The following is a 22,231-nucleotide window of genomic DNA, read 5'->3' on the forward strand; positions in this document are numbered from 1 at the left end:
TACTGGCCTTACCTCCTCCGTTATCCGTGCTTCACACACCCACCTCATTGCTGTCGTCCACAGGGCTCCTTCTGCATGGCACCAACGCCCCAAGCTCACCTGCGTCCCCGCCTTCGCCAGGTACACCCCTCCTGCTGACCCAGTTCTGCCACGCTGCAGACAGCAAATGGAGTTGGCTTGTACATAACTTTCCTGTTGTTGTTCCCCCTCCCTTAATCTTGGTCTACTTGTCTGTCTGTCTGTCCTTAGACTGTGAGCTCCTCGGGACAGGGAAAGCTCGCAGTATATCATGGGAATAAATTGTAAAAGTGACCACTTCATATGCCAGCAGGCCTATCGCTTCCGCAAGGCAGAGGACTGATGGACACAAGCTCATCTAATGTGGCGTTAGCTGGGAAGATCGCGTGAGACAGCCCGGGTTGCATTTTGTTTATGGAAAATGTTGGTGTTGGTTAATCTGGTTTTTTTAAATTCTGGATGAGCCAATAAGTGACAGTGTCAGAGCCTGTTTGGATGTTAGGTGGTTGCAAACACACTCATAAGAATTCACGTGGCGTCCATTGCTGGCACCACGTAACATTTAATTCTGTGCACCACGGAGCAAATTCCTTTCCCTAGGACACCTTGCAACTGCACTGAAGTCAAGAGGTTTGCTCTAGTGTAAGTGCAAGAAGCATCTGTCCCAACATTTCATCAAATGGATTATCCTTAAACTGACCTTGTCCACGAGACGTAATTAACAACCAAGAGCACTGACTCTCAGAGAACACAATTCTTTTTTGTCATCACAGTAAAGAGAAGAGAAGCTGTCACTGCCCCTCTATCGTAGCATCCCAAGGTGCAGTGAGAGACAGTCTGAAGGGGACAAGGAATGAAACTCCCTAAACTGGGAACCTTAATATGGTTTGTTACCTGAATGACAATGCAAGGGTCATTGCCATGGTCAATGCAATGGTCACAGCTCCTGGCAGTACTGAACTTGCGTGCTGAGCAGTAATACAGCATACAAGTTAATGTGTGCATAGATACTCGCGGGTGTTTTCAAAGCTAACTAGCTCACGTGTTTTTAAATATTTTTATTTGAAAATGGAGCCTGCAATAGCAATATAAGGTTTAACGAGATCCAGCGGCTGAAAGTTGAAGCTAGAAAAATTTAGACTAGAAATAAGGTACAAATTTTTCACAGTGAGGGTAATTAACCATTGGAACAATTTACCAGGGGCTGTGGTGGGTTCTCCATCACTGGCAATTTTTAAATCAAGACTGGATGTTTTTCTAAAGGATCTGGCCTCGTTCAAAGAGGAATTATTTCAGGGAAGTTCTCTGGTCAGTGTTATGCAGGAGGTCAGACTAGATGGTCACAATGGTCCCTATTGACTTTGCAATCTATGAATCTATTACTATTGTCTTGCAAAATAACTGTATTTTAAAAAATTGAAAGCCTTTTTAGCGATTGCTGAGCCACCCCTTCAGTGCAATTCTAGCCACTGATCTTGGTGAAAAAAGCAAAATGGAACCAAAACATAAAAATCACCACCACCGAGCAGTTAAACAGGGATCATGCCTTGTCAGTTCCAAGGGTTGTTTTTCCGTCTAACACGAGTTCCATTAAAGGGTGATGGTGAGATGATGTAAGAGCAGGGGCGGGTGGCTATTTGTGGAATGCCAGCCAAAAAAAGGGAATTTGTAGGAGGGGTTTGGAGGCAGCCAATGAGTTTGTCTGGCATCTCGGAGTGGGAGAATGTTCCAGGCAGAGCATGGAAATAGCACGGGAGTTGGAGCCAGTTCTGAGAGGGGGGCTGCAGAGTAATGTGCTCTGGATGGACACATTTAAACTAAACCTCAAGAAATAAATTACGAAGGCGAGAGCCGACGTGTAGGCAGAGGTAGCAGCATGCAGAGCCTTGCAGGAGAGGTTGAGGAGTTAGAGCAGTAAAACGGCCCGTCCATTGAGTCCCCAAGAATTGGGATGAGGGCAACATGCTCAGCATGGCAGGTAAGGAAGATCGCAACAGTGGCAATATGGTGCAAGGGCCGGCACGGGAGCAATGAGAGATGGGCAGGCCAGACTGGAACGGGCATGATTTCCCTGGCAGATCTGTCATAACCCACAGCAGGTCCTACCATTGGGAGCTAGGATGCTAAGCACCCTTGTGTTCACACCCCACACACCTTGGTCATGATCTTTGTACCAATTATGCCTGGTGAGGTATCATTTGTAAGTTAATAACTCGCTGGTCAATAATACTCTTGTGTGATTTATTAAGAGTTATGGACACACCCTGGAGTGACAACTAAACTGTGTTCAAGCCAGACAGGTCAGGGGGAATTGCTAAAGAGGCCTGCCTAGCCGAAGGAATGTACATTTGAGTCTCTGACCAGCCCAATCTTCGAGCAAAGACAACAAAGGTCCATTTTTACATATTAGGTAAACAAAGCTATGGAGCTAACAAGTGGGAGAAGAAAGAGTGTGGAGCTCCCTTCATCACCAGGCTCCATGCCGCCTTCCTCACAGCTTGAATAAACATCACTTTGAGGGGCAACTCCCAGAAGGACACAATATTAGTGTATGAAGGTCTTTTGTGAAAGCCTGTGACTTACTATCACGGTGAAATGTCTGCATGAACATTCTGTAAGGAATTATGGATACGCACTGATATTAGGCTGTACAGCCTGCCCAGACAGGAGGGGACATCACAGCTACCTACTTGACTCCTATGTAAACTCAACAGGGTGGAATCGGAAATAAAGGAAGCTCCAGGGGGATGGGGAGCCTACAGGAAGGGAAAATGGCATGAGGTCAGCCTGACATGTCTACACTTACAAGATTACAGCGGCACAGTGTTATGCCTCTCCCGCTGAGATAATAAAACCAGCGAACGAGCGGCCGTAGCTATGTCGGTAGGAGAGCATCTCCCGTTGACATCGTGCTGTGCACACCAGCACTTATGCCGGCAAAACTTACATTGCTCAGGGGGGTGCTTTTTTCACAGCCCCGAGCAGCAAAAGTTTTGCTGACGTAAGTGCTGGTGTAGGCATGGCCAAAGTCACGAAACTTTGGGAGATATAAGCAAAGACAGAAGCCACCTTTAGCATCCCTCACTAGACAGACACAAGAGGTCAGAGCTCTTGCATGTTGATGAAGGTGGGCCCTTCAGCCCAGGGGTGGTTGAAGTCTTTGATCTGAACGTAGGTGAGAAACGTGCTTAGGCAAAGGTCTTTCACCTAGGAAGCCAAGGGGAGCCAGCAACTTGTACTTCTGTGGAAGGTCCTGACTGTGGGAAAGTCAGCCCTGGTGGGAAGAAGAACGACTGGTGAGAGAAACCATCCTGAACATAGCCTGCATCTTGCTGGAGTAAGTTTTAGAAGCGAGTTTTGTTTCACTTATAACTCTTTCTATCTTCATTCCTTGTACTTGAACTCACTGAATCCTATGCAGGTTTTGTTAATAAAACCTTTTCATTTGACCATGTTCCATGTTTAAAGGAGAGGGTGTATTTATGCCCAGTTAAAGATGGGATGTAGTTTTGTCTCTGTATGTGTTGCTGGCTGCTGGGCTCAGAGCTGGACCAGGGCTGCAGCTGTACACAGGGAGTGACCGGCATGCAGCAAGGCTGGTGGTGAGCAGCCAGAGCTGGGAGGCCCCCAGGGTTATGGGACAGGCGATGACAACCCCTCACTGGTCTGGATTGCACCCCCTCACCCCAGTTCGTTCTAGGTCCATGCACGGCTGGACTAATGGAAAGGGGTGCAATAAGTCCAAGAGGAAACAGACTGTAGATTCCAGATGGGGTGTCCCAGCTGCCAGTGATAAACTGTGGGGGTGGATTACAAATGCTCCCAATTTGCAGCTGATACAATGGGGACGACAGCTGCCTATGTCTGTGAGTGTGCAGAATACAGCTACCTCCTGCCTGGGAGACATGGTCTGAGATATGGCTCTCCCCTTTTGCCTGTCCATGCCCAGGAGTTTAACACCCACCACCAAAAAAAGCAGAAAACACATTACCTGAGAACTGAGTTGCTTCCTCAAGGTCAATGCCATCAGCTGTCCACATGCTCTGCGACCTCCAGGCACTAGAGAACAGCATAAAACGAATCCACTGCAGTAACTGTATTTCTCTAGATCTGAAACAATGTCTAGCTCTTGGGGCTGAGGGGGGAAAAAATCAACAATCTTTAATAATAGATTTGGGAGGAATCTGGAATTGTCACCGTAGACTCTTATCAGTGACAGTTTGTCAGAATTACATTTGGCATGGCAATGTAACACAGCTCTTGTCACTCATTTAGTTACTCTAGAATCTTTTAAAAATTAAATAAAAACATCTCCGCTTGGAGGGAACAAACAAATAAAATATCCCCAGCTGTTGCATTGTAAGTTGCTGATTGTCTTTGTGTTTCCAAATAAATGGCTCATTTTGAGCAACCCCCTCCCCAAATAATTTTATTTTATAACACCATAAGAACATAAGAGCGGCCACACTGTCTCAGACCAAAGGTCCAGCTAGCCCAGCATCGTGTCTTCCCACAGTGGCCAATGCCAGGTGCCCCAGAGGGAATGAACAGAATCATTCAGTGATCCATCCCTTGTCGCCCCATTCCCAGCTTCTGGCAATCAGAGGCTAGGGACACCATCCCTGCCCATCCTGGCGAATATCTAGTTCTTTTTTGAACTCTGTTATAGTCTTGGCCTTCACAACATCCATTTTAGGAGCTGGGAAGGGAAATTTAACCTTTAAGAATTTAAGGGGATAATAGACATCCATTAGTTACTATGTTTCCCATGTTTCAGAGTAGCAGCCCTGTTAGTCTGTATTCGTCAAAAAAAAAAAGTACTCCTTTTCTTTTTCTGTATCCCATGGAATCTGCCAGTTGGATTGGTACCACTTTTTGCTGGTTAATGTTTTAAGAAGAAACGGAGCCAGGCTACAGCTGACTCTAGCTGAAGGTGGAAATCATTTTCAGGACAGCAGCCTTTGTATGCGGCAAAATGTCTGATACAATGACTCTGGAAGACAGCAGAAATACCAGAGCTTCAAGATTAATACTAAAGCTGAGCAAATAATTTTTAGTGAACAATTTATTTCATGAACCTGGTCTCATTTTCTCCTCATATAGTGTCTTTAAGTGGTTTGTCATTTCCTGGAATTTTATTTGTTCTATGACTTGATTGAGCGTAATATCCTTTTGAATTTTTGACTCTACAAATTGATCTCTAGTATCCCAAACTCAAGCTTATTTATGATTGGCCAGATAAATTCATGGGATTGTTTCCATCCCCTGATTGGACGGGTGCACACGCACTGGGGATTGGTCCTGCTCTGGGCAGGGGGTTGGACTCGGTGACCTCCTGAGGTCCCTTCCAACCCTGATAGTCTGTGATTCTATGAAACCAATGACAATACTTCCAGAATAGCAACGGAAATTTTCTTTGCACAGATACATGGGTGAATAAGTGGGGTCACTGCAGGGCATATGCAGAAAGTGAACGTGAAAGAACCATGGACACGAGTGAAGTAAAATTTGTTTAAAAACATGAATCATGTTCCAGGCAGTTTGTTTGCATGGTGAGCCCCGCCCGAGCTGAGCACCTCAGTTAGCTGTAGCCACACCATAGGAATGATCAATGACTTAGGGTGAGATTTTCAGAAGACTTTAGCTTTGCCCAAACCCTGCTCTCACTGAAGTCTAACAGACTGATCTATCAATGGAGCTGGCTGCACCAGGACAAAAATGCATCATGAAAAAATACTCAGAAATAAATAAATTACTGATTCAATAGCAAATAAATTATTTGCATTTTTACTTTAACCACAGCAAGGCTGGGCCCAGTGCTGGAGACATGTGGTGGATGATGGGCGATACACAGGACACTTCTGGGCTAATGGGCCTTTAGAATGTGCTGTCAAGCCCTTATTTAACTCCTCCAGTCATCCCTGTGCCCCCGTCCCCCGGTGAGCGAAGGCAGCTCTTCAAGGGGTGCAGTCATTGACGGGAGCCAGTCGGTGGCGACTCTGATGCTGCCAGCTGTTTCCTTCCTGTGCCCCAGGGGAGCGGCCGCGAGGGCTGGCTTGTCTGATCTCTGCTCACAAACAGGAGCCCAGCCGGAGGCGGATGAACGGGTCTGATCGGCGACATCCCTGCTGCTTCACTGCTGTGTGGGGGAAGCCTGAGAATAGGCAGGCACCATGCTCAGCACCCTGGTTCTCCAGCCAGCACTAGTGTGGGGCTAAGGAGAGCGCTAGCTAATGGAAGAGCCAGTGGGCATGGTGCTTCTCTGACAGAGGCATATACACACAGAGCCATCCATCCATCTGCCTACCTATGGGGTTTATATTCCCAAGCCTCCCTGCAGTATCTGAAAACAAGAGCCAAGTGGTTAGTGGACTTCATGGAGGCTCTGGCTCTTCTCTGTTCAGGGTCAATCCTGACGTTGGGGCAGGGCAGTTTGTCTGTTTGGGGGGCAGCCAGGCTTTCGGAATAAAAAGGGGGATTTTAATTTTGAGTGTCACTGCGGGTGTTTTTCTAAAAAGATCTGCAGGAGCTCAACCATGCTATCCAATTTGAAGCAGGAATTAAATCAGGGACCCTTGTGATCCTCTAGTCTGACCTCCTGCAGAACGCAGGCCAGAGAACATCTCATTTAATTCCTGCTCCAAGTTGGAGGGAGGGGGTTGAACTGCTGCAGCTCTTTTAGAAAGTAAGAGCTAGCTCTGCTGTCGTTATTAATTTATCATCTGTACGGCAGGTGCCCCAAGACACTCCTATTATGAGTGGGGACCCATTGTGCCACAAACACAAAGGAAGACATTTCCAACACCATGATTTTCCTAATGAATTTATCAAGTTTCAGAGGAGCAGCCGGGTTAGTCTGTATTCGCAAAAAGAAAAGGAGGACTTGTGCCATCTTAGAGACTAACCAATTTATTTGAGCATGAGCTTTCGTGGCGATGAAGTGAGCTGTAGCTCACGAAAGCTTATGCTCGAATTTATCAAGGTTTTCCATCACTCCGTTTCCACCCAAGTGTTTCTTTAACAGTCCCAAGGCCACTTGGTGTTGATTATATCCCAAAATATAAACACAAGCACATACACCCTTTATTCATGCCCAAGCAACAATACAGTTATAAGCACTGGCCCCATATTTACAAGAGGATCAGCATCAGATGCTATCCCACCATGGCGTGACTCCAGAGGGGTAAGGAAGAGCTCTGACAAAGAAACCTCTAAAGCCTTGCCTTTTTAAACGCTATAACAAACTAGGGACGTAATTGCTGGTTATTGGCTGTTAGCTAAAGCCAGTCAAAGCAGTTCTGGGCTGAACCCGGTTCTCTGCACTGGTCAAGACATGATTAATGACTGGGCCCTTTGATATTCTTATCTCATTTTGCCACATTTCTCCCTAACTACTGCACTAAGCATTTCTTTATTATAAACCCAACAAACCAACTATTTACTGTACCTGGTACCCAATTAACCATAGTTTATTACCTCAGCCCAAACCTTGACTGTGATAACGCTGGTATTTCTAGGGTCACAACAGGTTTGACACAGACAACTCTTTTTTCCCATGATTTCATACTGTTTAGTCAGATGCTTTGGGCCTGTCACTTATGCTAAGATCAAAACTCAATTTAAAACCATTGTTCACCTCGGCTCAGATTAGGCCTATAGTCCTGTACAGGATCTTATTGCCCTGAACCATGTGTAATGGAACAGGATAGAGCGTTCTGTCAGAGACATAAACAACCACCTTTCTCGACAGGGTTTGGATTGAGTTTTAATTCCACCAAAGACCATTTTGCTACCGACTTAGCTGGGAGCAGGGTCAGGCCATTATTTGATAATCTTCTCAGCATCTGCACAACGTGCTTCAGGGTTCATCACTGAATGTGGTCCACTGGCCGGATCATTTGCTTCTCCGGGCCGAGCCCTGCTGGGACGTGCAACATGAGTGCTGATCCCCGTCTGAACGTTTACTGAGGTGGAATTGTAAATTAGTGTTACGGATTCTCCTTTTACCAAGAGTCGCTGAGACCTCATACTCTTATCTTCCTTTTTTAACCAAATAAATTCAAGGCCCAAAGAGGCATCACATATCCAGTGGAGGCAGCTAAGTGCTCCTCCGAGCGCACCAGGGTTTGATGTGAGCACACAACTGAGGCCCACAAATTAGAAAGGGGAGGAGTCCCCAGTTCTTTTCTAAATTCAGATGTTCCAGGCACGTTGACATCTAGCTTGAAAGCATGTGTCTGCTGCATTTTGCCAAGCAGGTGCTCCCATATGTACAGATGCACACCACGATCTCTATTCCACTCTGGCTATTCCTGGACTCTAGGAGGGAGCATTGTTCTTCGCTGGCATTCATTTATTTTTCAAATTGCAATGTCCCTCCCTTCCCCCACCAGTAAAAAAGGGCTGGGGGATTAAGGAACTAGACATTTAATTATTTACAACATGAGTTAAATAAAGTGTGCTGATGATGACGATGATTAGCAGCAGCAACCAGTATTTCTGTAGCTCCTAAAGACCCCAGCCAAGCTCAGATCCCCACCCCGGAGATCAGGGCCCTATTGTGATAAGTTCTCCACATACATATAGTAAGAGACAGTCCCTGCCCCCACCAGTTTATAGTGTGACTCGTGGAGACAGAGCGAGGGTGGAAGAAAGGAAGTTTGAGTAGTCCCCTTTTGCCGGAGGAGAGTAAGACCCAGATTCTCCAGGGTACTGAGGCAGCTGCCACTAAACTCAATCATTGATTTCAATGGGAGTTAGGCACCTAAATACCTGTGAGGCTCTGGCATGGATTACTTGCCCCATTCATGGCAGAACTGGAAAGCGTAGCCAGGTCTTCTGACTCCCATTCTAGTGCACTAACCACAAGACCCTCTTTCCTCAGTGTAACACATCATGGTGAGCGCACAAGGTAACTTGCAGTTAGACTCAATCACACACCATTATCGCCTAGACTCGGGCTGCTCTGAACTTGCAGACCTCCTGATACACGCATGGGTTTTCCCCTTGAAATTCTGCTTTAAGAGCTAACTAACGTTCAGTGTCATTTTTAGTCGCAATCTTAATGAGCTGGTAATTAACTATTAAACCTTAATTGGCAGCAAATTGCAAGGGTAACAAACAGAATGATTTCAATTATTGGATTTGCACATCACCAAACGTTCTGGAAAGCTTTGATGCTGAATTAGTGCCAGCCTGGCTGTTGAGTCAAAAAGCTCTTTTTTCTTAACTACATTTGAAAGCTATACCTGTTGTGTGGCCAGCTATAAAATATTCAGAAGATAAAAGTCTCTGAATCTAGTCAATACCCCTGCACCACCACTATCAGTCTGCGTGGAGACTGACAGAGATAAGGATACAATTTAAATGAATGACTGAGTGTGTCTATTAAAAAGCACGTCATGCTCATGACTTCAGAAATCTGACCTGGAGGGTCTCTTGTCTGATGTAGTTTTGACTCATGTCAATTAACTAAGGGGTTTGACTAATAACTAAATATGGAATGCTGTAAGGCCGGCTGCTGGAAAGATGAAAAGCAGCCCATGATAGAATCATCTTGATTGTCTTGTCTGCCTATGGTTTGTTCTGTAGAAGCTTTACCCAACATGACCTTGGCTCTCAAAATGAACTAATACAGCAATAGACCTCAAAGGATCCTTCATTCCCAACTGCAAGGCTCTTTGAAGGTTATTGATAGATGTGATCTTGACAGACAGACATTTTTCTTCAGTTCTCTCTGGGTAATTAACAGAACTACCCAAACTCTCAGAATATTCCCAGCGCCCAGAATCCCAGCTCTTGTTAGAAGATAGACTTACATCCCCAGATTTTCCAAGCATGGACTTTTAGCAGAGTGACTTCCATTAACAACCATAAGTCCAAGTAAAACTGCACCTTGTCAATGAATCCCTGCAGAGTTAAAGTAAACAGGGAACTGATATTACGCAGTCAAGAGTGGCTATAATAACTCACAAGACTTCAGGTGTCCTGAACCCAGAGCTTCAGGGCAGGTTTATGGACACACAGGCTGAGATTTTCAAAGCCCTTTAGGGATTTGGAACCCCAACTCCCATTCAAATCAATGAGACTTGAGCATCCAAAGCCCTTATGTGGCTCTTTTAAATCTCAGCCACATTCATTGAAAGCTCAGCGAGAATTAAACCACAAATCCCTCCTCCACTTTCCCCAGCCATGGCTCGTACCCATCTGCCCTGGAGAGGAGAATGCTGATCTGGAGAGGGCCATGCCAAATGGGAGAGGTGAACGTGGTGTTTCTGTATCAGTGGGAAAGGGGCTGGCACTACAGGGGAATGCTTTGAAGGGCCTTGGGGAGTGCATCTATTGTGAACCTGCAAGGCAAGGTAAGGGCTGGCCAAGGTCAGAGGAGATCCTTTGGGTGGCCCACAGGCGGGAGGAGTCAGAGCTGACCCCCAGCTAAGCACAAGCAAGTCTCTCTCTCGCTTCATGCAGGGTGGGGGTAACAAGGTGACGCACAGCCTGGGTACCCAGAGAGCCATCACAGAGGGGCTCTCACACAGCGCTGCCCACGCACCCATCCAGCTCTTTCAAACCTGCCCTTTCCTGAGCAGAGGGTGCTAATGGCACCACACTGGGTGGTGGGTTCGAGATGTGGACAGACATTTAATCATGGCCTGATCAGTCCTGACAGCCAGTGGCTGTTCTGCCATTAACTCCAGTGGGGGCAGGATAGGGACTGATGCAGGATGGGACAACAGACCATGTTTGTACTTGTGACAAAACCAAGATTTAAACCCCTGTCCCAACAGGGAAGGGCAGGAAACGAACGCGGCGTTCCTGCGCTCTGGCTCATTTCTAGTATAAGAACAGAATGGTCAAAGGGTGTTATTGGTCTCTAACTTTATATATTTACTTTGTTGGGGTGTTCTCTATATCGATCTCTCTCCCCATACGAACAGGTGGAAATGATGTATGGTGGATTGCTGAGTAAAATTTCCATAGGGAAATTGACAAGGAAAGCAAAAATATTGCCATTCAACAAACAACAGCCCATTAAACCAACCTTTATTTCTACAAATGGAGGAAATGACTGCAGAGCAGCATCCCTCGGTCTCTGCAATTACTGAGAAACTGGCACACATTCTGGAATACTAGGTGTTTGCCCCCTCTGTCGCTCCCCACCATGACATCCTGACGAGACTGGCCTTTGGGCCACTGGGACAGAGAGGGTCCCATTTATGGCATGTGGCATCTCTGTTGCTGTGTATGAGCTGGCCTTAGCACTTTGATGTCACTGACTTGGACCCGGACAAACACAGCCTCACTGAGAGATTACGGCACCAGCGGGGCTGCGGCTGATTTTTTAGGATGAGATTTTCAAAGGCTCCCTGGGTAGAGCTGGTGAGAACGTCTCTCTTTCTCCCATCAGACAATGGTGGTCCGTCAGCACTGACGGGCTTGTGCAAACCTGCAGGGTCGACGAATGATCCGCCGGGAAGGGGTCTCAGGTCCCGCAGGGAAAGAACCAGCGCCACAGAACTGCCAGTTCGGGACCTTGCCTGGTGTGTGGGAGATCCAGATGCCTGCTTTGGAGCAGGGATGCGAACCTGAGTCTGCCAGCTCCCCAGCCATTGGAGCTGTTCCCCTCTGTGTCCATTGTTAAATAGACGTTGGCAGCAAGCAAGGCTGTTTCTCCAGCCCAGCAGTTAGGGCCCAGGCTTATGAGATGCTACAAGCTCAAGTTCCTGATGTCATTCAGGAGTTACCCCTGGGTGATCCCATCCCTGGCCAGTGCCCCTGTCCCCAGGCTGTTGGCTTCTCTGGACGGGGAGACCTCACTCTAGCTCTGCCTTCCAGGGAAAGTTTCAAAAGTTCCTGGCTTCATTCCAGATCAAAACAAACACCAATTCAGAAAGCCAGTCTGTTCACAAACAAAACAAAGTTCTTTTCTGGCTAGCCCGAGCCTAAGGAAGTAAGATACCCCAAATCCACTGGATTTTAATAGGATTTGGGTTCCTAACTCCCTTAAGTGCCTTTGAAAATCCCAGATTTTCTTCAGATGAAGTAAAAGGTGAAGAAAGTCATATGGGCTAAATCCTCAGCTGGTGTAGTACTAGTGAAATTAATGGGGTGATGCTGATTTACACCAGACCGTTTCTGGCCCTGTATATCTTCATAGTGCCCTTTGCACATGGGTTCTCGGAAAGTTTGGTGAGTTCTGAGCTAAGACAAAAGGAAACGGTAATGCCAAATTTTCAAACAAGACAAAGTGAAGCGGTGGTGTCCAGTGGGGCGGGAGGAAGTTCCAGGAGAAGGGTCAGAATACATGGAAGACTCAGTCCTCGTGGCAAAGGGACAGAGCAAAAGTGAAGAACAGCAGAACAGCTCCGTCAGGAGTGAGGCAGAAGAGATGTGGTGGAGAGAGAACGGCAGATGGTGCAAGTTTAAATCAGCTTCAGAAGGTGAGAATGTTAAAAATTAAGAAGAAAACAAACAAAATGTTACACTCTAAGTTGAAGGCTTCTCTGGGACAACTACAGAGGGATCCATCACAATGGGTTGGGCTTTTCAACACAGCCAACTATACCCCAGTGGGGTCAATGGGAAAACTTCCGCTGCCTTCAATGGGAGCTGAATAGGGCCAGTGCTGAGCCCTTGGGAAACCCCACAGATAATGCTGCTGGCATGAAGGGCATTTTAGAAAGGATTTGCAGGTTACCGTAAGGCTCTGTTCTGAAATATTTGTACTACACAGGCATACATCATGACCGGCTACAAAGAAAATGTTGTATACAAATCCCCTGTGGTGTCAGAGCTTTAATTAGGCAATAATTTATGTCATTAGGATATGGATTCACTTAGCATTGATTGGCCCACAGTGGCAAGGTACTGTGCACCTCCTGCGATCTGTGACGCACCCTCAGCGTCTACTGATTTCAGTGCATCCAACAGTGTGTGCTTAACTCTTCATCTTCGATGGGGGATTTACAATTTTACCTTTCCAGGCAAGTCTCTCAGGGGCAAGTTGAAGGACAATTCCCACGTGGGAGGCTTCTTTGTGTGATAGTCAAGTCGTGCTGCTGCCCATCCTGCTGGCGAAGGTACCACACTGGCTAAGAAGGACTCCAGGGAACAATCTCTCACTGGGCAGAGCACAGGCAGGCTTCGGAGGCTGTATTTTGGTTAAAGCTTTGGCAGTTTTTACTGTTGTGTTTTGCTTGTCCAATGACAAACCCAAAACAGTCTCAGAAAACTGCCCACAATGTCTCTTGGTGGCATCTATAAACCATCCACGGGAATCACTTTGTGCTTGGAACTGGAAATCCAGAGTTAAGAGAGAAGCTCTTGAGTATTGTTTACATGATGAACCTTGGTGTGGATGGAGCAGAGATATAGCCTTGGAGTCTGAGTGCACCAAGATAATTGTGCTGTGATTGGAGAGAACTCTCCTGCCAATGTGCCTAATGAAAGAAGGAAGGACTTGAAAACAAGACAATAAGATGACAGGGTGTCACTTCACCCTGGACAGCAACAGGAAATTGAAAACATTCCATTTTCCATGGCTGGATTCTGCCACTGTTATTCACATCGAGCAGTATCACAAGTTGTCCAACTCCAAATAGGGCTAATTCAATGTGCTCTAACATAAGCCTGCCTGACAAATCCATCCAGGAGCTGTCCCACTGAACCCAATGGAAGGGCTCAAGGAGTAAAACACTGCTCACATAAAGGTAGAAGACTCTCCCTCAAAGAAAGCCTCCCTTGATCGCTTTATTCCACCACCCTCCAGCTAAACCTGAAAAGTCTTGCTTGTTCCACATTTCTCCCTGGCTTTGGTTCTTCACTGTTCCTCTTTGCTCCTGGGTATTCGAAGGTGGCCATTGAAAATGAACTTGCACTGAAAAGCGATCTAGTTAACACAGGTCTGAAATTCTTCCAAGTGCTACTTCTAGCCCCAGAAGCAACAATGAATGTCACCATCGGTTCTTACATTCGCTACAGTCCAGGATTTAGCTGAAAACCTAGGGCTTGTGTACACTACAAAGCCATGCCTGGTATGGCTATGGAGACACAGCACATGCTGGCCAAACAGCCCAAACAACATAAGCTTTGTTGTCAAAAGAACTCTGCTGTTTGTCTAGTTACATGCACATGGGGAGGGAGAAGATGTGGCTGAATTTGCCAGCAGAGCTATGTGAGCTAAGAGATGTGATTTTTTCCTATACTCCTCACTGACATAACTATGCTTGCAAAAACAAGCCCTAGATGCCACAGATAATTTACTCCAGTGGGGAAAGCATTCGAAATGCTAATGTACTTTGAAATAAAATTAATTAATGAGATGTAAAACAAAACCATAAATGATTAACACAATTATTCATGAAAGAGAGGCATTTTCATACCCAGTGCTCAGCCAGTGAAATATACGAGTCAATAATCCCTGAGCTGAAGTAAAATTCCAACCGCAATCCAAGCTGAATGCGGTAGAATTTATTAAGGATATTACCACTATTTCTATTTGTACAAGAGAAATAATCATCCCTTCACTTATTCATTTAGAAATACTTTTGTTTATTCCCATTTCAATGTAATTGCCACCATTTATCTGATAAAGTCCCCACCACCCATTTGCACTGCCGTATGAAAAGCAAACAAGTCTCCTTCAGCTACTTGGAAGGAGCATCATTTGAGAACATTTCATGCACTGTGGTTTCATGCTTGGATAGCCTGGACATGGGAGCTGTTCTGAAATCCTGTTTTCACTGCCGGCTCCGTGCAGATAATGAGCTTGGGCTGTGACAGTGCTAAGTACTGTGACCTGGGGTCATTCAGAGGCATGGTGGTCAAGGTGCTGCATTTGTGATTCAACATGACATGTGCACCTCCTTGCACCATGTCCCATCAGACTACACCAATGCTTGCAACAGAAAGTGTCACAACTGTTAACACAACGCTCCTTCCCCACAACCTGCTGAACATAAGGCAGAAGCCACCATAAGATGCGTGTCCCTGTGGTGTTCACAGAAGGAAGAATGTAACAAAATAATCACTTCGCTTCATGTTGCATCTTCTCCTTGAGGTTCTGCAAACCAGAGATGAGGAGTCATTCACTTTCGCCAATACCCCTGCCAGGGGAGTATTAATACCCCATTTCACGGATGGGAGAAGAGAGGTGCAGAGAGGGGAAGTCATTTGCAACAGGCCACACCAGGAGTCAGCGGCGCTTCTGGGAATACAATGATTATTGTTTGTTAAGATGCCGTCACCTAGGTATATGGAACCACCCTCCATAAACCTTCTGCAGCAGGAACGAGCTTGTTCTCCTCCAGGCATGCAGACGGCTTTCTTACCGGTAGTTGGATCTCAGTGGACATTGCTGAGGCCGTGCTGTTGATCTGATACAAATGCCCAGGAGAGAGATTAGTCCTGAAAGTTGTGAGAGGCAGACTTGGCGCGCTGGCTGATGGCAGTGGACTCCAGAGCTGCTCGGAGAAAGCCCTGGAGCTGGCCCCTGCAAGATCAGACCTGGCTGGGTTTCATTGCCCAAAGTGTTCCGGGGATGAGGGACAAGGGAAAAGGGTATGAGACAGCACCCTTCTCGTGACATGCCCTGGCTGCGGGGAGTGGCTGGCGCATACCAGTGTCAGGCTAGCAGTGTTATTACTCGTTTAGCTCCTGTGGGAGAGGCCTGCAGACCCTGAGCTTTGTCCCCATGACTACCTGGGGTGAGGAATTGGTACACTAGATTGTTTAGGGTTCAGAGGTGAGAACCGTGCCCTTAGGCCTGGGCCGGCAGCCAGTACAGACTCCTGATACCAGGCACACTCATCAGTTTGCTCCTGAGGGTGCTGTTGCCCAAATGTCTTTAGTTTGTGAGTGGCCTTCCGAGTCAGGCCAAAGTACGGCAGCTAGACTTGAGGTGACCTTGTTCTCCTGCCTCTCTTGTCCCCTGCTACAGTACCGGGAGGGTCCGGGACCGGTCTCTCTAGTGAGGTGCACGCACATTAGCTGTCTCCTCTATGAGCCCCAGGGGCTGAATTCCACAGCTGTCATTGTCATCGTGTAGTCCCCACTTCCACCCTCCTGACAGCGGGTTGGTGTGTCCACAGACATCCGCCACCGGGCTTGGCCTCACGTGTGACCTGCAGGGTACTTGCCCTCAGCTTGTAACTTGTTTCCCTCCCTCTCTGAGCCTGGCTTTCCTTGGTTCCTGGTCTCTAGAGCCCTACACTGATACCACACTGGCTCTGGGTAGTTTATGCGCAATGGACTGGCTTATTTCAAAAATACTGCTCCGTGAGATTTCCACCCCTTCACAACGGTTTCCTGTGCCTGCGAAAGCGTCTTTCAGGAGCTGCTGCATTAGGTCACTTCCGCAGGCAGGATTTCCATCTTATTAGTTTTAAAAACGCTGGTTTTGCAAAGCTCTCCAATGTGATTATTTAAAAAAAAAATCATCTCTTATATATGGATGAGAAAATACGCTATCCAGAAGGGAGGAGAATACTTTACACAACAGGGTAAACACCCCTTTAAAGTCAACCCCCCTGTAATCTACTCGTAAGCTATTTAAAACCCAGCACTGATAAGTTACATGCCAACCTCAATAAATGCTAAGTATGTAGGGGCTGCATTGCTGACTCACACGTGATATTTCCACCCCCCCGCTCAGATGCCCACAGACAGCTGGGGTGAGCCGAACAGAAGTTTATTACACAACTGAGCACATCCAGCCAGTTCTAGATGTAGAACCTGCAAGAATCGCCCCTGGGCTGGGTGGGGCTCTAAGCCACCGCCTGAAGCAGTGACGCCCTGCCCCTGCAGTGTTCACATTGCCCTACAAATCCGTTGTGGCAGCTCCCCCAGCCTAAAGGAGCCGTACGCCGCCGTGGTTTGCCACTGGGGAATTTCCCTGCATAGGAGGCAGCTCTGCCAGGCCTAGAGCTCATGCCAGGATACTACTCCTCCGGCCAGGAAGGAGCACGCTGACAGCTCTGTTGCACTCTGGCTATTCCTGCCTGCCACCATGGCCCCGAGGTTCATGGGCAGCTGGGTGCAAGTCAGTGTAACCCCCCAAGATGCTCTAACTCACAGCAGAGGTTGGGATGGCAAGTTCTCACAGCAGGTTCTGATGCTGAGCAGAGCTTAAAGGCAGCAGTGACTCAGGGCCCTGGTCACTGGTGTGGATGCCATGTCTGCATGAGTGCCGGGCGATTACACATTACTACCCTTGTAACAGCTGCAGCCCACACCACCCAGATGCTGGCCCACCTTCACTGGCAAGTGTGGGCCGAGCAGGAGGGGCCAGTAGGTCACCCTTGCTCCTTCCCTGATGGGATTTCTAGCATTCTTGCCAGTGATCGAATCCCCCAGTCCCTCCAGACCAGCAGTACAGGACAGAAGTAGTTCCTGGTTCCTGGACAGGAAACTAGTGGGGAAGAGTCCTTGTTCTCCCTCTTGTGTGGGCTAGTATAGATGCTCTCCAGTCCCAATCTCTAACAACATGTTTTCAGAGTCAGGGTGACTAGAGAGCAGTTGAGGAATTGCCTTATTTTTTACACCATCCCTGGATGCGAACTGTCCCATCTCTCCAGGATGCTGCAGGAGCCGGCAGGACCAGTCAGCATTGGCCATGTCAGCCTCAAATACACAAATTCACAAAACATTTTGGTGTCACGGAATCTGTATTTTTCACAGAAGTGTCAACCAGGTGTAGCAAATACACAACCAGGAAGAAAGCCGTTCTACTGCTAAGAGGGAAGCTAGGTCGCACATTTCAGATACAGAAAATCCTTGTATTTGGGCTAGAGCTGAACATGGAAGAGCTGTGAAAAGAGCTGTTAGAGTTAACAATAGGGTTATGTAACAAAAAGAAACTAACAAAGAATGTGGCATCGAGCCATCTTGGGGACCCTGCAGGTACATAGTGGGAACAAGCCTCGAGACATATATGGAGTCACACAGAGTCTAGGTGTCCTGGGGCAGGTTCATTCCCTATTGTGATACTGATGTTTTTGTTCCATAAAAGCAATTCACTGAAACCTGGGATTCTCCATGACTAATGGTTTGTTTTTTCTGTAGCGCCAGCGAGGGTCATTTACTGCGTTTTGCAGATGTATATTTTTGGCGGTTTCTCATGCATCCCAACAACAATATGCACTGTTCAGGGGTTGCTGCTTTGTCTGCATTCTGCTGAAATAAGAAACCTTGAGGGGGTGTGGGGGGGGGTGTTTAAAAAGTCTGCTTTCAGTCCTCGTTTATTCTTTATAGACCGGATCCTGCACTCACTGCCAGAAATAGGATTTCCACGGAATTCAATAGGAAGAGATGATTTAAAAAAGAAAAATTGGGGAAGGGGGGGGGCGGGTTTTTTAGATGTTGGATTTTTTTCAATTTTCATCTGGCTCTATATAACCCACAAAATGTTTCATTATCTTCTTTTATTTGTGGGGAGGGGGAGGATTGAAAATCAAAATGTCAAAAGAACATTGAATCAAACCAACCAAAATTGCTCTTTGACCGGGCATTGGATCAGGTCCCACATGCATGCTGTGCCTTGTGCGTGTTCAGATGGTGGTACCGGGGTAGGTGCTACTGCATGACCGAATGCTGTGTCTCATTCTAGGGGTTCTGCAGAGACTTGGCTTTTCTGAGGAATCTGATGCTCTGTGTGTGTCAAAATGAAGCATCTAGATCCTTTTAAATGAATTGTAAAATACAAATACAGAGTGTATCACTCAAAGCCGGAGTGGTCTCCCTTCTGAGCATACTTCAGACTGATTTTCTTTTTTACTAATATTGGGGTTTTGAACAAAGTGACAGCTGCACTTAATTACAAACCATTAGTCATTCTTAAAACAGTCCTTACTTTTGTATCATCTTGCCAATTTCCAGATGTTTTCAGGAGGGTTTTTGTGTTTCAGCAAAACGAGGATGGATGCTTGGAACCACTTGAAATGAAAATGCATTTTTAAAAGAATAGAAAAGCATTTCAGAAGCAGATGTTCATGTTCAGCATTGGGAGAGCAGAACACAGGAGCCAAGGGCTTACAAGTAGCTTTGGCATATCCTTGCCCCTGGACTGTGCATATCCCTGCAGCTGTCCTCAGCCCACTGGACTTTCTATCCTCTTAAAATAAGAGGAAAATTAAAAAAACAACAAAAACCAAACAAACCATACCCACCAAAAGGAAAAATGAAATACAGTGAGAATCTATATCGTCACAGCAGAGGAAGGTCTGATCTCCTCTTGATTTCCCTCGTTTATGTGCATTGTAATTGACATTGCTCCATGATAAATCTGAACAATCTGCATCCTTTTCTGGACAGGGGAGGAAGTGATCTGTCACCTCCCAGGAAGCTTTCCCATGGCTTTGAACGTTCATCGCTTGAAATATCACTACCCCATGCAGCACAGAAGAGGGCCTTTCCAGAGATCCTTTGGGGGTAGGTATTCTGCTGCCAGAGCATATCACAGCAGTATCTAAAGTTAAGAATTAATTTAGATATGGCTTAGAGCAGAGCACTCTTCCCTGACAAATCACCTGAAAACAGAGCTATAGTTCAGACGATGTAGTGAAATTATTGTATCAGATACACGATTTAATGACAAGAGATTTAGAAAACCTGGTCTAGGAGTAGGCGTGGCAGAATTTTTAAAAATAATTTCAATGGATAATACCATTATTTATGCATAGTTTAAATTTTTATTAAAAATTTAAATGCACAGTTGAGCAAAATTATGCATTATGCATTTTTAGTATTTTTATCTATTGTCATTTTCACAGGCCTGGGAAATTAGGGGGGCAGGGGTGAAATCAGAGAATAACGATTTAATGACTGTAGATGTTGAGATTCAATAAGTTACAGTTTTAACTGTCAAAATACAAATTGCCAGCATAACATGCCAAAACATACAAAGTAAATACCCTTTAATCAAACTCTAGTAAGTTCTCGAGCCGCATTTTGCTTACTTTGCTAATATGTAAATTTCAATTATTGTCGATGGAAATATTTTTTTCAGTCCATGTGTGTGTGGACGGTGAAATTGAGGTTTACCAACATAAGTCTAATTCTTCCAAGCCTACCTATGAGGAAAGGTTAAATGAACTGGGCGTGTTTAGACTAGAGAAGAGAAGACGGGGTGGGGGGGGGAGCTGATAACAGTTTTCAAATAAATAAAAGGTTGTTATAAAGAGGATGGTGATCAATAGTTCTCCATGGCCACCGAGGATGGGGCAAGATGCAATCAACTAGTTTGCAGCAAGGCAGATTTAGGCTGAAAAACTTCCTAACTCTCAGGGTCGTTAAGCTCAGGCATAGATTACCTCGGGAGGTTGTGGCATCTCCATCATTGTAGGTTTTTAAGAGCAGGCTGGACAAACACCTGCCAGGGATGGTCTAGGGAAACTTTGTCCTGCCTCAGCATGAGGGGCTGGACTAGCTGAGCTCCCGAGGTCCCCTCCAGCCCTACAGCTCTGTGATTTATTTTATAACCACCCAGAGTAAAATTCATCTCTGTGCCTGCACAAGGTGTAGGCAAGACTTCGGTCATGCAGGAGGAGCCTGGGAAAGGAAGAGCTCGAAATGGAGGGAGATGGGCAGAGAAGGCTGCATGTCTAGCTGCACCTATCCATTGTACCACACCCTCATCAGTGCATAACAATGCCAGCCTGCTACCCCCAGGCTTCAGCTGGCTCCTATGGGGGCTAGAGGGCTGAATTTAGACACCCATGGGAGCCGGTGCTGGGAAATTGCAGCCGTGCCTTTTGGTGCGGGAGTCAAGCTCAGAGCAGTAACACGTCTTAAAAAGAAGTGAACTCCTGGGAAAAGCAGTCATAGCACTAAGCAGCCTCAAAGGCCTCTCCTCCTCTTCCTCCAGGGTTGGTTTACAGCTACGACCAAACAGCTGTGTTAAGAAGAAGTAAAGAAATGGGATATAATTGGGTAAGGCAAGACCCTTTGCTGCCAGCTTGTGATAGCAAAGGATGAGACCCTGATAACAACACTGGGTGCTCAGGGCCTCCTTCAAGATGCTAAATGTCTTTAATAATCAGCAGGATTCCTATTAAGTTCATCTAGACCCTAACCATAGACCCATCCTTTGTCCCTCCTTTCCACCCCGAAAAAATAGCGGAAGAACCCACCAATACTCTCCTCTGGAACACCTCCATCAAGTTAAGTACAGCTAATGCCAACATACAGGAGGCTCCCCACTGAGCGATGAGACCCAATTCCACGTTGCCGGGATTGATGCAGAAAGTTCGCTCAGTGACGTTATTTGTTTGCATGTGTTTTAACCAATCTTATCTTTGAAAAACGAGCCTTGAGCTCAATGGGCAACAGATAGTTTCAAATAATAATTGCTGATGCTGCTGGAAAATATCAGCTGTTTGCTTCACTCCTATTGCATTGTTCCTAGGTAAAAGTGGAGTTCTTTCGAGGTTTGTAACAGGCAGGAGAGCAGAACTCTGTGGAACCTGCAGGAGTCTGTTCCCAAGGAGCTGTACGAATGGAACCCACCGCAGTTTGGTGTTTAAGGCTCACAACCACCGCAAGTTTGGTTGGAGATTCAAGTTAGATTGTCTCTAATATTAAAGTGGAACATCCCCCCCTTCTTGCAGCATATGGGCCCCCTCCATCCAAGGGGTCCTGCTGAAGAAATGTGTGAGGGCAGAGTAGTCGGGGAGAGTAGCTTTCAATCACTTACTGTAAGTGAGATTAAATATATTCCAGCCCATAATGAGGTTGGTTACTGCCCTGAAGAGTTTATACCTTAGGGGCCAATCTGGTACTGAGAGTAGTGTTCGCTACCATCAGTAATCCCGTTTTAAGCACGTGCTGAAAATTAAGCATGTGCTTTGCTGAATGGGGTCCATGAAGATGAAAAGACTAGATTGATCTCTTGTCAAAAGTAACATGTCTAAAGATGCCTGAATCAGAACTGGAAGTCCCACCGAACACACGTCCTCAGCCACGCTACGACAGCGTTACAGTGGAGCCCTCCGTGGGGGTGGGGAGGAATCAGATCCTGCTTTTCTCTTTCTGGCAAACTGCACACTTGCTGCAGCAAGCTCCTGCTCAGCACAGGCAAACCGGAATTTCAGAAACTCAGCATGAAAACCAATTTACAATATAGAAACAAAATGTCAGCCATATCACAGAGTGTTCCAACGAAGCCAATTTACATAGGTTTAGCAGGAGCTAAATATGGAAATAGGGTTGTAAGAACCCC

Source organism: Caretta caretta, chromosome 3 (assembly GCF_965140235.1).
Source record: "Caretta caretta isolate rCarCar2 chromosome 3, rCarCar1.hap1, whole genome shotgun sequence".
NCBI classification, from domain to species: Eukaryota; Metazoa; Chordata; order Testudines; family Cheloniidae; genus Caretta; species Caretta caretta.